The sequence below is a fragment of the Schistocerca nitens genome, unplaced genomic scaffold (assembly GCF_023898315.1).
Source record: "Schistocerca nitens isolate TAMUIC-IGC-003100 unplaced genomic scaffold, iqSchNite1.1 HiC_scaffold_340, whole genome shotgun sequence".
Classification (NCBI taxonomy): Eukaryota; Metazoa; Arthropoda; class Insecta; order Orthoptera; family Acrididae; genus Schistocerca; species Schistocerca nitens.
In genome coordinates, this window is record NW_026045874.1 from 1,137,466 (window position 1) to 1,156,557 (window position 19,092).

The window sequence follows — 19,092 nt, forward strand, 5'->3', positions numbered from 1 at the left end:
TTCTCCAACCAGTTTGCTTTGTGTTATACCAATTGTTTCCCAGGTGTTTAGTTTTTCCAGTGCGTCTAGTTTATCCAGTCCCCCCCCCACACACACACATAGAGTAAAATGTTCCTGTTCTTGTAAACATTTTTAATTGAACAATATACTCCTTCATTCCCCCCCCCCCCATGAACCATGGACCTTGCCGTTGGTGGGGAGGCTTGCGTGCCTCAGTGATACAGATAGCCGTACCGTAGGTACAACCACAACGAAGGGGTATCTGTTGAGAGGCCAGACAAACGTGTGGTTCCTGAAGAGGGGCAGCAGCCTTTTCAGTAGTTGCAAGGGCAACAGTCTGGATGATTGACTGATCTGGCCTTGTAACAAAAACCAAAATGGCCTTGCTGTGCTGGTACTGTGAACGGCTGAAAGCAAGGGGAAACTACGGCCGTAATTTTTCCCGAGGGCATGCAGCTTTACTGTATGATTAAATGATGATGGCGTCCTCTTGGGTAAAATATTCCGGAGGTAAAATAGTCCCCCATTCGGATCTCCGGGCGGGGACTACTCAAGAGGATGTCGTTATCAGGAGAAAGAAAACTGGCGTTCTACGGATCGGAGCGTGGAATGTCAGATCCCTTAATCGGGCAGGTAGGTTAGAAAATTTAAAAAGAGAAATGGATAGGTTAAAGTTAGATATAGTGGGAATTAGTGAAGTTCGGTGGCAGGAGGAACAAGACTTCTGGTCAGGTGACTACAGGGTTATCAACACAAAGTCAAATAGGGGTAATGCAGGAGTAGGTTTAATAATGAATAGGAAAATAGGAATGCGGGTAAGCTACTACAAACAGCATAGTGAACGCATTATTGTGGCCAAGATAGATACGAAGCCCACGCCTACTACAGTAGTACAAGTTTATATGCCAACTAGCTCTGCAGATGACGAAGAAATTGAAGAAATGTATGATGAAATAAAAGAAATTATTCAGATAGTGAAGGGAGACGAAAATTTAATAGTCATGGGTGACTGGAATTCGAGTGTAGGAAAAGGGAGAGAAGGAAACGTAGTAGGTGAATATGGATTGGGGCTAAGAAATGAAAGAGGAAGCCGCCTGGCAGAATTTTGCACAGAGCACAACTTAATCATAGCTAACACTTGGTTTAAGAATCATGATAGAAGGTTGTATACATGGAAGAACCCTGGAGATACTAAAAGGTATCAGATAGATTATATAATGGTAAGACAGAGATTTAGGAACCAGGTTTTAAATTGTAAGACATTTCCAGGGGCAGATGTGGACTCTGACCACAATCTATTGGTTATGACCTGTAGATTAAAACTGAAGAAACTGCAAAAAGGTGGGAATTTAAGGAGATGGGACCTGGATAAACTGAAAGAACCAGAGGTTGTACAGAGTTTCAGGGAGAGCATAATGGAACAATTGACAGGAATGGGGGAAAGAAATACAGTAGAAGAGGAATGGGTAGCTTTGAGGGATGAAGTAGTGAAGGCAGCAGAGGATCAAGTAGGTAAAAAGACGAGGGCTATTAGAAATCCTTGGGTAACAGAAGAAATATTGAATTTAATTGATGAAAGGAGAAAATATAAAAATGCAGTAAATGAAGCAGGCAAAAAGGAATACAAACGTCTCAAAAATGAGATCGACAGGAAGTGCAAAATGGCTAAGCAGGGATGGCTAGAGGATAAATGTAAGGATGTAGAGGCTTGTCTCACTAGGGGTAAGATAGATACTGCCTACAGGAAAATTAAAGAGACCTTTGTAGATAAGAGAACCACTTGTATGAACATCAAGAACTCAGATGGAAACCCAGTTCTAAGCAAAGAAGGGAAAGCAGAAAGGTGGAAGGAGTATATAGAGGGTCTATACAAGGGCGATGTACTTGAGGACAATATTATGGAAATGGAAGAGGATGTAAATGAAGATGAAATGGGAGATACGATACTGCGTGAAGAGTTTGACAGAGCACTGAAAGACCTGAGTCGAAACAAGGCCCCCGGAGTAGACAACATTCCATTGGAACTACTGACGGCCTCGGGAGAGCCAGTCCTGACAAAACTCTACCATATGGTGAGCAAGATGTATGAAACAGGTGAAATACCCTCAGACTTCAAGAAGAATATAATAATTCCAATCCCAAAGAAAGCAGGTGTTGACAGATGTGAGAATTACCGAACAATCAGTTTAATAAGCCACAGCTGCAAAATACTAACACGAATTCTTTACAGACGAATGGAAAAAATAGTAGAAGCTGACCTCGGGGAAGATCAGTTTGGATTCCGTAGAAATACTGGAACACGTGAGGCAATACTGACCTTACGACTTATCTTAGGAGAAAGATTAAGGAAAGGCAAACCTACGTTTCTAGCATTTGTAGACTTAGAGAAAGCTTTTGACAATGTTGACTGGAATACTCTCTTTCAAATTCTAAAGGTGGCAGGGGTAAAATACAGGGAGCGAAAGGCTATTTACAATTTGTACAGAAACCAGATGGCAGTTATAAGAGTCGAGGGGCATAAAAGGGAAGCAGTGGTTGGGAAGGGAGTAAGACAGGGTTGTAGCCCCTCCCCGATGTTATTCAATCTGTATATTGAGCAAGCAGTAAAGGAAACAAAAGAAAAATTCGGAGTAGGTATTAAAATCCATGGAGAAGAAATAAAAACTTTGAGGTTCGCCGATGACATTGTAATTCTGTCAGAGACAGCAAAGGACTTGGTAGAGCAGTTGAACGGAATGGATGGTGTCTTGAAGGGAGGATATAAGATGAACATCAACAAAAGCAAAACGAGGATAATGGAATGTAGTCTAATTAAGTCGGGTGATGTTGAGGGTATTAGATTAGGAAATGAGACACTTAAAGTAGTAAAGGAGTTTTGCTATTTGGGGAGCAAAATAACTGATGATGGTCGAAGTAGAGAGGATATAAAATGTAGACTGGCAATGGCAAGGAAAGCGTTTCTGAAGAAGAAAAATTTGTTAACATCGAGTATAGATTTAAGCGTCAGGAAGTCATTTCTGAAAGTATTTGTATGGAGTGTAGCCATGTATGGAAGTGAAACATGGACGGTAAATAGTTTGGACAAGAAGAGAATAGAAGCTTTCGAAATGTGGTGCTACAGAAGAATGCTGAAGATTAGATGGGTAGATCACGTAACTAATGAGGAAGTATTGAATAGGATTGGGGAGAAGAGAAGTTTGTGGCACAACTTGACCAGAAGAAGGGATCGGTTGGTGGGACATGTTCTGAGGCATCAAGGGATCACCAATTTAGTATTGGAGGGCAGCGTGGAGGATAAAAATCGTAGGGGGAGACCAAGAGATGAATACACTAAGCAGATTCAGAAGGATGTAGGTTGCAGTAGGTACTGGGAGATGAAGAAGCTTGCACAGGATAGAGTAGCATGGAGAGCTGCATCAAACCAGTCTCGGGACTGAAGACCACAACAACAACAACTCCTTCATTTTGTTAGTGCAGATGGCTGTTGGATATCTTTCTGATCAGTTCTGTTGTATGTTAGAACTTACTAGCCTTTCCCATTTCCCCCTCCCTCTCCCAAGATATCTCTCTCTCTGACGTGGATTCCGTTTTCTCAACCAAAATTTTGAGAAATCTTTCTTTGCAAATTGTGTAAAAGACCTGAATAATTGTTTGTGTTGGATTTGTTGGACACAGTGCAAACTCGCTTTCTGTGTCAAACTTCGTGTATTGTTCTACACAGTGAGCCAGACAGTTTACTTCAGCCAGGAGCTGTTGACAGATGCTGTGAGAAGCTGCTCCATAGAACGCTGAGCTGACGTGTGTTAGCGGTTTTTTTGTGTGTGGGCTACAGTAGATTGTCGGGACTGTTGCGAAGTTTTGAGTAAAATGGTAGACAAAAGTATTGATATTAACCTTAAGCAGAATGCACTGATACTGAAAATATAATACAGTTTAGTTTGAAATAGTTGGAGATTAAAGTAGGACCAAATTTCACAGTGTGTTATAGTGTACGAGTTATTGAGCTTTAAAGAAGTTTTCTTATGGTGGTGATAAGCAATTACTTTTAGCTGCGTACCGAGCATGCCACGTCTCCACGTAGTAGCCTCTGGAAGAAGACTCTGCTGCCAGTGTAGTGCAGGTTGTAGCACTGGGCAGCTTGTCAGAGAACACACGGAGGCAGACAAGAGTGTGGACACGTAATCACTGCCGTGTTTCAGCAGTGGGGGAAGGACGCTGCGCAGATGTAGTGAGAAGAAGTGTAAAGTGGACACTGTTTTCGTCGGATGTTTCACCAAATTATTAAAAAAAAACGTAAAACGATGTTTTACATCAGTTGCCTGGGCGTATCCTTGCTAGGGAGGTGTAATTGCTTCACAAGTTTCCCTAAAAGTTTAGTAATTATGATTGCTGGCATTACAGAAGTAGACTTCGAGCATTCAAATTACCTAAATGTCGCCATAAATCTTTGTTACTCCTAATTTCTCGTCGACTGAGACTGACTCTCTGATTTATCTCGTCTCAACATAGTAACTTGTTGTACCGGTACGGTGCAGGATTCGCCAGAGAAGAAACTTCTGGGTGCATGATTCTAACTGTCAATAAGTTAACATGTGGCCAGTCGGTCGTTTTTTCAACCATGTCGTCTTTTTTATCTGTCATCCACTGCTTACAAGCTGTAGCTAATATAACTGCAACACACACGAATCCTTTTCGGTGTTCGACAGCTTAGGCTGTAAGACCAGGGTGTCAACTGACGATTTTTGTCAGTATTATTTATGATGTGAGGTCACTTTAATATATTGAAGGTTTGACAAGCTATTATTATCAATAAATATTGAGCATGCACAGGCCTCCAACAGTTGGCGATACTATGCCGTCTGCATCTAGTTTTAAAAAAACTTGCACCATCAAGGTAAGAGTGTACGATAGTAAGCTCCAAAGTATACCTGAAATTTCAATTAGAACATGACTAAACAACGTACAACAACGAATTGACGAAGTTCATAAGCAGCTACGAATGAGTTTCCTTAATTTATTTATAACAACAGAATATGATGAGTGGCGAAAGAAAATAAACAAGAGAATGAAAATGATTTGGGGCTGCTGACCTGTAAAGTAAAGGGGCTTCCAAATCTGAGCTTCCGACCTGTCCGAAACAGAGGGTTTGTGAACAGTGCAAATAGGAGGTTGACTTTTAGCAACGAGATGTCGCGATGTTCTTTAAATGCGGGAACGGGGGGGAAAAAAAAAAACATTGGGTCAGGGACCAGGCTGGGGTGGTGGACGTAAGAGGCGTGTTGGACGTTGGTTGATTGTGAAATCAGAAAGATGGATTACATAAATGTGCCGCACATCGAACGAGTAAGTTCTTTCCTGCATCCGAGGAAATATGAAGCACTTTATATATATATATATATATATATATATATATATATATATATATATATATATATATATATATTTTAATTTTTCGTCAGGTTAGCGCGAACGCCATACCGACTTAAAAATGCACCAGAAAGTCGCGCTTTTGTTGTATTTATTTATTTATTAACTTTACATCAGTACAATGTAACACCTTTACAATTATACATGAACAGGAGTATAATGGTCAGTGCAGCTTAATCTTAGACTAAACCGAAAACCTTTTAAAAAATAGAAAGTAATAAACAAATTCATTTTCTTTATAGTAAACAAACCGTTAAACGAAACACAATGATCTGTAGACAAAGAGGTTCAGACATCCGTAGTCCGAACGTTCGAAAAATTAAAGAGTTTACTCATTTGTATAGTCAAGGGATGCAGCTACCCTTTTTTTTTTCTTTATTGTGATTTTAACACCTTATACGAAGGCGGGCTGTCAGCAGCACAATACGCTGCTCTTCAGCCTTGAGTTTGGCAACAAGTAGTACAGAAAGGTGGCACAGAGTAGACAGTAATAACGGTGGGCAAAAAATGTAGACACTAAAAATCGAAAAAACATGGAGCCGGCCACGCTGGACGAGAAACATCACTAACACTGGGCGACACAGTGCACATAACACGGATGATGGCGACGGCGAACAACACTACAAACGCAGGCACACACACGAAACACTGACGGCGATGATGCAGCTACCCTTTTTTTTTTTCCTTTATTGGATTTCAATTCCCCATCGGGGCGGGCTGGCAGCAGCATAGGCGCTGCTCTTCAGCCGAAAGACATAGAACAAAACAATAGAAGACATTTAAAAACAGCAAAGGAGAGAATAAGGTGAACATAGATATAAAAAAGGGGAACATCATGGGAGGCAATAGACAAAAAAACGGGGTGACTGTAAAATGGAGATAAAAAAACTGTTTAAAAGTAGCACACATAAAAAGCCACACACTGCGACGGTTAAAAGAACACAAGGCACAGTAAGACTGGAGCATAAAGGTAGCGACGGACGGCATAGCACATAACGTAACACTGGCGGCGAACCTCAAGGCAGGACACAATTAAAACACACCTCTTGACGCACACGAGAAACAGCACTAAACAACACTGATGTGGCACACTGATGAAGAGCAACACAGAGGAGCTGCCAGGCGCTAGGAGATGAGGGAGACCTGGAGAAGGGAGGGAGGGGATGAGATGGGGGAGGTGAGCAGGGGGCGCGCGGAAGAGGGCCAGGTAGGGAGGGATGTGGGAAGGAGAGAGGCAAGTATGGGGTGCAGGGTCTCAGGGGAGGTGGGGACGGAGGAAAATCCGCTCTGGGAGAAGGAGGAAAGAGGAAAAGGGGGCCCTGGGGAGGGGGGGGGGAACAAGACCAGGTTATAGTTGGAGGGAAGGGTAGATGTCACGGCGAAGTTCGTCATCCGGGAGGGGGAGGCGTTGGAAATTGCCCTGATGTAGGAGATGGAGGGTGTGGCAAGCCTGCGAACAATGTAAAGGATGCGGAGATGTTGGAGGAACAGGAGGAGGTGGGCAGCTACTCTTTTTTTTTACTTTATTGTTATTTTAAAACCTGGACAAATCAGGTAGGCTGGCAGCGGCACATTACGCCGCTCTTCAGCCATGGCGTGTTTCAAGAGTATAAAAACGGAGAATGATAATTAACAAAGTGATGGGCAAAAGAGAGAGGTTACAGTGACACAAAAAACACGGAGTCGTTCACACGTGACGTCAACAACACTGAAAACACGTTGGCACGGCGCACAGAACACTGACGAATCCGACGGCACAAGTGAACGAAGTAGTGGGACGGCGGACACCAAAAACACTAAACGACGTCACACACACGAGACACAGAAGGCGATGATCTCCGGTGCGCGAATGTTCACTATGCGTGTGTGAGTCCGGGGACCTGCCAAGAGAGGAGGAGGAGGAAGGGGAGTGGGAAAGCGAGAGGGGAGAGCAGAGATGCCACGGGCAGGGGAGATAGGGGGGAGGGAGGAAGGGGGAGAGGAAGCCCGGGGGAAGAGGGGGGAGGGAGGGGATGGGGACAAGGGAAAAGAAGGGAAGAGAAGGGAGGGAGGGTGCCGAAAGGATAGGACACAGGAGGTGGGGGGGAGGATCAAAGTTGATAGGAGGGGTAGATGGAGGGGACGAGGACATCATCAGGGAGGGGGAGCTGGCGGAAGCCACCTTGGGAGAGGGTAAGGAGGGTTGAGAGATGGAGTCCAGGTGGGACGTGGGAATACAGGCGCGGCAGCGGGCGGGGGTGGGAGAGGATCGGGGAGACGAGTGGGTGAGGAGAGTCGAGTTTACGGGAGGTGTACAGGATCCGTATCCTTTCAAGGAAGAGGAGGAGGTGGGGGAAGGGGATGAGATCATACAGGATCCGCGTGGGGGAGGGGAGACGAATGCGATAGGCGAGGCGGAGAGCATGGCGTTCAAGGATTTGGAGGGATTTATAAAAGGGAGGGGGGGCGGAGATCCAAGCTGGATGGGCATAACAAAGGATAGGGCGGATGAGGGATTTATAGGTGTGGAGTATGGTGGAGGGGTCCAGACCCCACTTACGGCCGGATAGGAGCTTGAGGAGACTGAGTCGGGAGCGTGCCTTGGCTTGGATTGTCCGGAGGTGGGGAGTCCAGGAGAGGCGACGGTCGAGGGTGACGCCAAGGTACTTAAGGGTGGGAGTGAGGGCGATAGGACGGCCATAGATGGTGATGTAGAAATCAAGGAGGCGGAAGGAAGGGGTGGTTTTGCCTACAATGATCGCCTGGGTTTTGGAGGGATTGACCTTGAGCAACCACTGGTTGCACCAAGCGGTGAACCGGTCAAGATGGGATTGGAGAAGGTGTTGGGAGCGCTGTAGGGTGGGGGCAAGGGCAAGGAAGGCGGTGACATCGGCAAACTGGAGAAGGTGGACGGGGGCGGACAGCGGCGGCATGTCCGCCGTGTACAAAAGGTACAGAATGGGGGAGAGGACGGAGCCTTGGGGCACACCGGCAGAGGGGAAAAAGGTGTAGGAATCTGTGTTATGGATGGTGACATAGGAAGGACGGCGGGAGAGAAAGGAACCGATCAGACAGACGTAGTTAATGGGAAGGGCGAAGGTTTGGAGCTTGAAGAGGAGACCGGAATGCCAAACGCGGTCATAGGCACGTTCGAGGTCCAGGGAAAGGAAGATTCCGGAGCGACGGGAATTAAGCTGTTCGGAAAGGAGATGAGTGAGGTGAAGGAGAAGGTCGTCGGAAGAGAAGGACGGCCGAAAGCCACACTGGGTAACGGGAAGGAGGCGGTGCTGGCGGAGATGCTGGTGGATGCGGAGGGTGAGGATAGATTCCAGGACCTTGCTGAAGACCGAGGTAAGGCTGATGGGACGGTAGGAGGAGACGGCGGACGGCGGTTTTCCAGGTTTAAGGAACATGAGGATATGGGAGGTTTTCCACAGGTCGGGGTATTAACCGGTGGACAGGACTACATTGTAGAGCCTGGCCAGGGTGGAGAGGAAAGAGACAGGAGCTTCACGAAGGTGACGGTAGGTGACACGATCGTGACCAGGAGCGGTGTTGCGTTTTGTGCGGAGTGTAGCAATGAGATCCTGTGTAGTGACAGGGGCATTGAGTTCCGTGTGTGCAATGTTGTCCAAGTACTGGAAACCAGGAGCGAGGGGAGGGACAGAGGTGTCAGTTCGATCGCGGATATCCGGGAAGAGGGAGTAATCGAACTGGGGATCATCGGGGATGGAAAATACATCGGAGAGGTAGGAGGCAAAGTGATTGGCCTTACTAAGGGAGTCAGGGAAAGGGTGATCATCATGGAGAAGAGGATAGTAGGGGGAGGGTTTAGTTCCGGTAAGGCGACGGAAGGCCGACCAGAACTTGGACGAGTTGAATGGTAGGGAAGCATTTAAATGGGTGCATGTCTGTCGCCAGTCCCGGCGTTTCTTAGCCGCGAGCAAATTACAAATGTGGCGCTGGAGTTGCCGGTGTCGTCGTAGTGTGTCCGGGTCATGCGTGCGGAGGAAGGCACGGTAGAGACGATGGGATTCTCGGAGGAGGAGGACGGCCTGTGGGGGTAAGGTAGGACGGTGGGGGTGGATGGCGACAGTAGGGACGTGGGCCTCCACGGCCTCAGACAAGGTCTGCTGGAGAAAGGAGGCGGCATGGGTGACATCGTCAGGGTGGTGGTAGGTGAAGGGGTGGCTATCGACCTGGGTGGAAAGGGTATCCCGGTAGGCATTCCAGTCGGCACGGGAATAGTCGTGGACATACTTAGGGGGAGGGTCATTACGAGGGTCGGGGCGGGGGCAACGACCGTCTGAAACGGTGAGGAGGACAGGGAGATGGTCGCTACCAATAGGCTCCAGGACATCCACCGTTATGCGGCCAAGGAGGTTGGGGGAGGAGAGGATAACATCAGGAGTGGAGTTGGATTCGGGACGGGTGTGCTGGGGGATGGGGACGAGGTCGCCTTGAAGGGTGGAGAGGAACCAATGCCACCGCCGTAACTGGGCAGCGGAACGACTATGGAAGTTGAGGTCGGCGGCGATCACGTAGGAGGAGAAGGTACGATCGACATGGGAGAGGAAGTCGAAGGGAATAGGGGCGTTGGGGCGGACACAGATGGTGGCGCAGGTAACGGTAAGGCCGGGGAAGAAGACACTAAGGATCAGGTGTTCGGTGGGGTCGGGAAGGAGAGGTTGGAGCCGAACGGGGATCTGGCGGTGGTGACCAATGGCAACTCCGCCACGCGCAATTGGGAGGGGATTATCGGAGCGGTGGAGGAGATAGGGCGCAGTGTGGATGGTGTGGTGGGGCTGGAGGAAGGTTTCATTAAGGAGGAAGGCATCCACGCGGTGGGTGGCAAGGGCGTGCAGGAAGAGGTTCTTGTTGGCGGGTAGGGAGCGGATGTTGTTGAAAAGGATACGTTGCTGTCGCGCCATGATAGGGATTTAGACGAGGGTGTCAAGGCGGGAGAAGGTGAAATGGGCATGGTTGTTGGAGTAGGTGGCGTACATCTTGAGTTGGAATATGGAACGGGCGGCAAGGGAGATCTGCTGGAGGGTGTGGGGGCGCTGAAAGGGATGAACATTCTGGAGGACGATGGTAAGGAACCTGATGATGTCCTCAGCGGTGGGGGGGGGACGAAGGGAATTGCCAGGAGGGGTGGGGGCGTCCAGGGGACGGACAGGGACGGTGAGTTCAGGAGTGGTCGGAGGGGGTCGGGCTTTACACTTTTGGGAGTAGGTGGGATGGGGGAGATTGCAGGTATTGCAGGAAGGAGGGGATTGGAGGTTAGGGCACTGCCTGAGGAAGTGCGCTTGCCGACAATGCGGGCAGGTGGGGGCCTCGCGGCACTCAGTTGTGGGGTGCGCGTTATAGCGCAGACACCTCTGGCAGCGCAGGGATTGAGGAGGGGAACGGGAGGGGTCAACCTTATAGCGCTGGTTAAAAAGGAGGGCACCCTCCTTCAGGAGACGGTCTATGGAGGGAGCGTGCTCAGAAAAAACCCGCATAAGGCGGGTTGGGCCGGCAGCATTATGGATGTGGCGAACCGCACGCACCTCCAGATGGGGATGGGCCTGAAGCTCCGCCAACACCTCCTCCTCCGTGATCACTGGACTGATCCGAGTGATCATGGTGGTGAGAGTCGGCGGGCGACGCGGAGGTTGGGGTTGGCGGGAGGGAGGTGGCGAGGGAGCAGGGGTGAGAGAGGCATGAGGGCCAAAACGGGTGACAGGGATGCGGGAAAGGAGGTATGTATGGAGGGTAGGGCTGGGGGAGGAGATGAGGACCGAATCACGGCGAGGAGTGAGGAGGGAGATGGGGGCACCAGGACAATTCTGGCGAAGGAAGAGGGTGAGGTTCCGGGCTTCAAGGAGGGATGGATCCGGATGGGAGAGGAGGTAGCGGTAGGAGGAGGGGGTAGAAGAGGAGGAAGAGGGGGCAGGGATGGGCGGAGAGACATCCATGGCATCAGGGGTGGGGGAAGGGGGACGAGGCGGAGCCTTTTTGGGAGCAGAGGAGGCAGGGGTGCCACTGGGGCGCTTGACGGCGGCGGAGGAAGTGTGGGGGATGGGAACAACGGGAATGTGGCGGGGAGTGGCAGGTCCCGGGGCGGGAGTCGGCGCCGGAGATGGTGACGGTGACGGTGAAGGCGACGGCGACGATGACGATGACGGTGGCAGAGGCGGCGGTGATGGCGAAGGCGACGGAGAGAGCTGGGCGTGGACAGTGGCCCGACGGGCCACCACCCGAGCCGGAGCTGCAGTGACAGGCTGGGGGAGTGGGGGGAAAGGATCAGAACGAGAGGAGCGAGAGGAAGAAGCGGGAGAAGGGGCGACAAAGAGAGAGGGTGAAGAGAGAGTGAGGAGAGGTGGGATGGAAGGAGGGGGGTGGGATTGGGCACACCAAGTTATAGTGGTGGAGGCGGCGGAAGGGGATGTATAGACGATGGCGGTGGTGGTAGTAGTGACGGTTGTGGTGGGGGCGGACATGACGACAGGAAGAAAAAACGCACAGCACGAAAAGGAAAAGACACAAACTGTGAAACGGCGAAGACGCAGACGGACGAAGACCAGGGGCTGACGGCGGCGACGGCGGCGGCGAGCAACGGCTGGCGGCGACGGCGGCGGCGGCGGCGGCGACGGCGGCGGCGGCGGCGGCGAGCACCGGCTGGCGGCGACGGCGGCGGCGAGCACCGGCTGGCGACGATGGCGGCGGCGGCGGCGGCGGCGGCGAGCACCGGCTGGCGGCGACGACGGCGGCGGCGGCGGCGACGGCGAGCACCAGCGACGGCGGCGGCGAACAGACGGACGGACAGCAGGCGGCGGCGGCGGCGGTGAACAGACGGACTGACGGACAGCAGGCGAGATGGACAGCGAGCAGGCAGGCGGACGGACGGACGGACGGACGGACGAACGAACACCTACAACAGTAAGCGGCGGGCAGACAGCAGACAGACGGACACAATTTTCGAAAGCGGAGATTCCAACCAGAGAGTAGCCCAGGCTTTCGAATCTGGCGCCTTCGAATGAGGGGATCCAACCCTCTGATGCAGCTACCCTTTTTTTTTTTTTTTTTTTCTTTCATTTATTGAATTTCAATTCCCCCCGAAGGGGGCGGGCTGGCAGCAGCTTAGTATGCCGCTCTTCAGCCGACAGATTTTGTGACAAATATCAAGAGAACAAATAATAAAAAACAGGCGATAAAATCGGAGACTTAGAGAGTAACAAGGCGAAAAGAAATCGTGGAACTTAAAACAACAACAGAGGGATGATGATGCTAATAAAAATATATACGAAGCAGACAGGGAAAAAAAATAGACAATTAAAAAAACACGGCGAGAGTCGGGATTCTGTTCGCAAAGGACATTAAATTCACACCTAGCGACAGCATGGTTTCTGTTAGCAACACGAGAAAGACAAACAACACTGAATAGTCACTGGAACACTGCACTAAAAAGTTGGCAAATGTGACACCACAGTCGAGAGCAGGTGGGGGGAAACTGGACAGAAGATGGGAAAACAAAAAAAGGGGGGAAAGGAGAGAAAAAGCGAAGGGGGGAACCGGGAAAGGAGCTGATGGAGGATGGGGACCCATAAGAGGGGTGGGGGGCAGACGCGACAGGGAGTGGGGTAGGCAGAGGAGGGGGAATACAAAAGGACTGGGAGGTAGGGAGAGGTTTAGTGGGGAGAAAACAGGATGGAAGGGGGGGGAAGAGGGAGCCCAGGGAAAGGACAGAGGAAATGAGGGGGAGTGAGGATCAGAGTTGACAGGAAGGATAAATGGAGGGAGAGAGGGCATCATCCGGGAGGGGGAGTTGACGGAAGCCACCTTGGGAAAGGAGATGGAGGGTGTAGAGATGGAGGGTAGGGGGGACACAACGGTGAAGACGTGGCAGGGGGCGGGGATGGGAGAGGAGAGGAGCAACCAGGGGGTGAGGGGGTTCAAGACGGCGGGAGGTGTAGAGGATGCGGATATGTTCGAGGAATAGGAGCAGATGGGGGAAAGGAATGAGATCATAGAGGATCCGCGTGGGGGATGGGAGGCGGATACGGAAGGCGAGGCGGAGTGCATGACGCTCAAGGATCTGGAGGGACTGATAGAATTTGGGGGGGGCAGATATCCAGGCGGGACTGGCATAACAGAGGATGGGACGGATTAAGGATTTGTAGGTGTGGAGGAGGGTAGAGGGGTGCAACCCCCATGTCCGGCCAGAGAGGAGTTTGAGGAGTCGGAGGCGGTTGTGGGCTTTGGATTGGATGGAGCGGAGATGAGGTATCCAGGTGAGGTGACGGTCAATGGTGAGGCCAAGGTAGGTGAGGGTGGGGATAGGCGGACAGGACGTGCACAGACAGTAATGGAGAAATGCAGGAGCCGGAAGGAGCGAGTGGTATGACCTACGATGATTGCCTGGGTCTTGGGAGGATTGAGCTTCAGGAGCCATTGGTTACACCATGCAGCAAAAAGGTCAAGGTGATTCTGGAGAAGGCGTTGGGACCGTTGGAGGGTAGGAGCGAGGGCGAGGAATGCGGTGTCATCAGCATATTGCAAGAGGTGTACTGGAGGGGGGGGGGGGGGGTTGGGGCATATCTGCCGTGTACAGGAGGTAGAGGAGAGGGGAGAGGACAGAGCCCTGGGGCACACCGGCAGAGGGGTAGAAGGTGTGGGAAGTGGCATGATGGATGGTAACATAGGAGGGGCGGTGGGAGAGGAAGGAGGCCACCAGACGTATGTAGTTGATAGGAAGGGCGTAGGTTTGGAGTTTAAACAGGAGACCGGGATGCCAGACATGGTCGTAGGCCTTTTCGAGGTCAAGTGAGACAAAAATGGCGGAGCGACGGGAGTTAAGCTGGAGGGAGAGGAGATGAGTGAGGCGGAGGAGTTGGTCATCAGCAGAGAAGGAAGGTCGAAAGCCACATTGGGTGTTTGGGAGGAGGTGGTTTTGGTGGAGGTGGAGATGGATGCGCCGGGAAAGGATGGATTCCAAGAGCTTGCTGAACACCGATGTGAGACAGATAGGACGATAGGAAGAGGCATCAGATGGAGGCTTATTGGGTTTGGAGAACATCAGGATACGGGAGGTTTTCCACAGGTCAGGATAGAAGCCAGTGGCAAGGATGACATTGTAGAGGGTGGCAAGGAGGGAAAGGAAGGAGGGAGGGCAGTGTTTGAGGTGGCGGTAGGTAACGCAGTCGTGGCCGGGAGCAGTGTTGCGTTTAGTGCCGAGTGTGAGGCTGATGTCCTGTGTAGTGATGGGAGTGTTAAGTGCAGAAGGGGGGTGTGGCCCAAGTACTGGAAGCTAGGGGAAAGGGGAGGAACAGAGGTATTCGTACGGTCCATGACATCAGGGAAGAGGGAATAATCAAAGTGGGGATCATCTGGGATGGAAAAAACATCAGAGAGGTGGGAGGCAAAGTGGTTGGCCTTACTGAGGTTGTCAGGAAAGGGACGGTCATTAAGGAGGAGAGGGTACTAGGGGGTGGGGCGGTTCCCAGTAAGGCGGTGGAAAGCAGACCAATACTTGGAAGAGTTGATGGGGAGCGTGGTGTTGAGTTGTGTACATGTCTGGCGCCAGGCTCGGCGTTTCTTCGCAACAAGCAGGTTGCGGATGTGTCGCAGTAATTGCCGGTGGCGGGTAAGTGTATCCTGGGCACGAGTGTGGAGAAAAGAGCGGTAGAGGCGGCGGGACTCGCGAAGGAGAAGGACGGCCTGTGGAGGCAGGGCGGGGCGGTGAGGGTGGATTGCTTTGGTGGGGATATGGGTGGCGACGGCGTCAGACAAGGTCTGGTGCAGGAAGGCAGCAGTGCGAGCGATGTCATCAGGAGACTGGAGGGTAAGGTCGTGGCCGTCAACCTGGGTGTGAATGGAATCCCGGTAGGCATCCCAGTTGGCACGGGAGTAATCATGGACAAGTTTAGGAGGGACGGCAGGGCGAGGAGCGTGGCAGGGATGGCGACCGTTAGAGATAGTGAGGAGGACAGGAGCATGGTCACTGCCAATGAGGTCAAGGACATCCGCGGTGATGCGCCCAAGGAGGTTTGGAGAGGCAAGGACCACATCAGGAGTGGTGTTGGATTCGGGCCTGGTGTGCTGAGGCAGGGGAATCAGGTCTCCCTGGAGAGTGGTGAGAAACTGATGCCACCGCCGGAGGTCGGCAGGATCACGGCTGTGGATATTGAGGTCGGCGGCAATCACGTAGGTGGAGAAGGTGCGGTCAATGTGGGCCAGGAAATCGTACGGGATGGGGGTGCGAGGGCGGACATAAATGGTGGCACAGGTGATGGTAAGGGTGGGGAAGAAGAGGCTGAGGGTGAGATGCTCGGCAGGATTGTTAAGGAGAGGTTGGGGCCGGACAGGGAGGTGCTTGAGGTGGCCTATAGCAACTCCGCCACGCGCGAGAGGGTACGGGTTATCGGTGCGGTGTGGAGTGTAAGGAGCCGTGGAGATGGAGATACGGGGTTGAAGGAAGGTTTCATTTAGGATGAAGGCATCCACGCGGTGCTGACGGAGGGTGTGGAGGAAGAGGAGTTTGTGGGTGGGCAGGGAGCGAATGTTGTGGTACAGGATACGGTACGGTTGTTGTACCATGGGAGTGGAGAGTTAGACAAGGGTGGTGAGGGGGGTGAAGGTGAAGTGGGCCTGGTTGTGGGAGTATGTGGCATAGGTGGTAAGATGGAAGATGGAACGGGCAGCGAGGGCGATTTGGGAAAGAGTGTGTGAGCGCTAGAAGGGGTGGATGTTTTGGAGCACAATGGTGGTGAAACGGATGATGTCCTCAGCAGTAGGGGGGGGGGGGGCGGAGCGAGTAGTTGGGGTGGATGGGGTCATCAACAGGACGGACAGGCACGGTGAGCTCAGGGGTTACTGGTGGAGGTTTCGCTTTACACTTCGAGGAGTAGGTAGGATGTGGTTCGTTGCAAGTGTTGCAGGAGGGGGGGAGAGGTGAGGTTGGGGCAATGCTTGAGGAAGTGTGAAGCTTTGCAGTGGGGACAAGTAGGGGGGTTCTTGCAGGCAGAGGTAATGTGGTCGTTGTAGGTGAGACAGCGTTGGCAGCGGTAGGATTGGACTGGGGAACGGGAGGGGTCCACCTTATGGCACTGATTGTAGATGAGGGCTCCCTCGGTGAGGAGGCGGTCAATGGAGGAGGAGGATTCGCTGAATATCCGCATGAGAAAAGTCGGCCCGGCATCACTGAAGATGCGACGGGCCGAGCGGATTTCAATGTCGGGCCGGGAGTTGAGTTCTGCCAACACCTCAGCCTCCGTGATCACGGGGCTAAGCTTCGTGATCACAGCGGTGAAGGTTGGCAGACGCCGGGGAGGTTGAGGCTGACGGGGAGAGGACGGGGTGTGGTAGGGGGTGAGGGTAGCACGTTGGCCAAATTGGGTACGGGGGATGCGGGAGAGGAGATCGGTGTGGAGGGAAGCACTCGGGGATTTTATGAGGACCGAGTCCTTGCGAGGAATCAGTTGGGAGATGGGAGCATTGGGGTAGTATTTCCGGATGGCGAGGGTGAGGGAGCGGGCATCAAGGAATTGAGGGTCAGGATTGGAGAGGGCAAAGGTGTGGGTGGCAGGCGTGGCGGGGGCGGGGGTCGGAGCCGCGTCCATGGGGGTGGGTGGGTCACGGGGGTTGGGGGTTTTTTTGGAGGAGACTGCGGGGGAAGGGTCAACTTTCGGGCGCTTTGAAGGTTTCGTGGGCACGACCGGGTGGAGAGGGGGCAGGGGTACGTGTTGCAGGGGGAGATGGCGGGGGGCAGGACCACCCTGAACAGCGGATGACGCAGATGGAGGGGGCGTGGGCGTCACTGAGACTGTGGAAACGTCGAGCAGAGATCCGTGCTGGCTTGGAGCCTGTCGGAGGTGGTGCGGGGAGCGGCGGAAAGTGAGTAGCTGTCGATGGGGCGACAGTGATAGGGGAGGAGGAGGTGGGGGCGGTTACAGCCGAAAGTGGCGCAGGGGTGGGGTGGACAGGGAGACAAGGAAGGACGGGAAGTGGGGTGGAGGAGGAGCTCCACGTGATGGTGGTTGGAGCAGCGGAGGGAGAGGTGAAAATGATAGTGGTGGTGGTGGTGGGTTGGGACATGGTGGCGGCGCGCGAGAAGGGCGGCGGCGGCGGCGACCAGACGGCGACGGCGGCGACCGGCAGGCGGCGGCGGCGGCGGCGACGCGCGGCGGCGGCGAGCACCGGCAGGCGGCAGGCGACGGCGGCGAGCACCGGCAGGCGGCAGGCGGCGACCAGGCGGCGGCGGCGAGCCCCGGCAGGCGGCGACGGCGGCGGTGAGGACCGGCAGGCGGCGACCAAACGGCGGAGGCGGCGTCGGCGGCGAGCACCGGCAGGCGGCGACCGGGCGGCAGCGGCGGCGGCGGCGGCGAGGAGGACCAGACGGCGAGCAGTATTGACGGCCAGCAGACGACACGGCAAGGAAACGGCGGGAATCGTCCACGTCGAAGTTGCAGTCTGAGAGTAGCCCAGGCAGTGATACTCTTCAATGAAGACGAGAGGGAATCCAAACCTCGAATGCAGCTACCCTTTTTTTTTTTTTTTTTTTTTTACTTTATTGTGATTTCGACACCTAAACAATCAGGTAGGCTGGCAGCAGCACAATACGCTGCTCTTCAGCCAAAGAGAGGACAATAAGAGAAACAGAGAAGAGACAGCACTTAGAAAAACGGCGGGTAAAAACAGTAGACATATGAACAGAAAAACACAAGAAGCCGTTCACACTCGATGACAATCCACACTACGAACTGTTGACACGACGCACAAACACTGAAGAAAACGATGGCACTGGTGAACGATGGAGTGTGACGGTGAACACTGAACACTAAACATGACGGCACACACGACACACTGATGGCGGCGATCTCCGGCGCGCGAATGTCCACTGAGCGTGTGCGAGTCCGGGGACCTGCCAAGAGAGGAGGAGGACGAAGGGGAGTGGGAGAGCGAGAGGGGAGAGCAGAGATGCCACGGGTAGGGGAGTTAGGGGGGAGGGAGGAAGGGGGAGAGGAAGCCCGGGGGAAGAGGGGGGAGGGAGGGGACGGGAAAATGGAAAAAGAAGGGAAGAGAAGAGAAGGGAGGGAGGGTGCCGAAAGGAAGGGACACCGGAAGTCGGGGGGCGGGGCAGGGTCAAAGTTGATAGGAGGGGTAGATGGAGGGGACGAGGACATCATCAGGGAGAGGGAGCTGGCGGAAACCACCTTGGGAGAGGGTAAGGAGGGTGGAGAGATGGAGACCGGGTGGGACATGGGAGTACAGGCGCGGCAGCGGGCGGGGGTGAGAGAGGATCGGGGAGACGAGCGGGTGAGGAGGATCGAGTTTACGGGAGGTGTATAGGATTCGTATCCTTTCGAGGAAGAGGAGGAGGTGGGGGAAGGGGATAAGATCATACAGGATCCGCGTGGGGGAGGGGAGACGGATTCGATAGGCAAGGCGGAGAGCATGGCGTTCAAGGATTTGGAGGGATTTATAAAAGGAAGGGGGGGCGGAGATCCAGGCTGGATGGGCGTAACAGAGGATAGGGCGGATGAGGGACTTATAGGTGTGGAGGATGGTGGAGGGGTCCAGACCCCACGTACGGCCGGAAAGGAGCTTGAGGAGACTGAGTCGGGAGCGTGCCTTGGCTTGGATTGTCCGGAGGTGGGGAGTCCAGGAGAGGCGACGGTCGAGGGTGACGCCAAGGTACGTAAG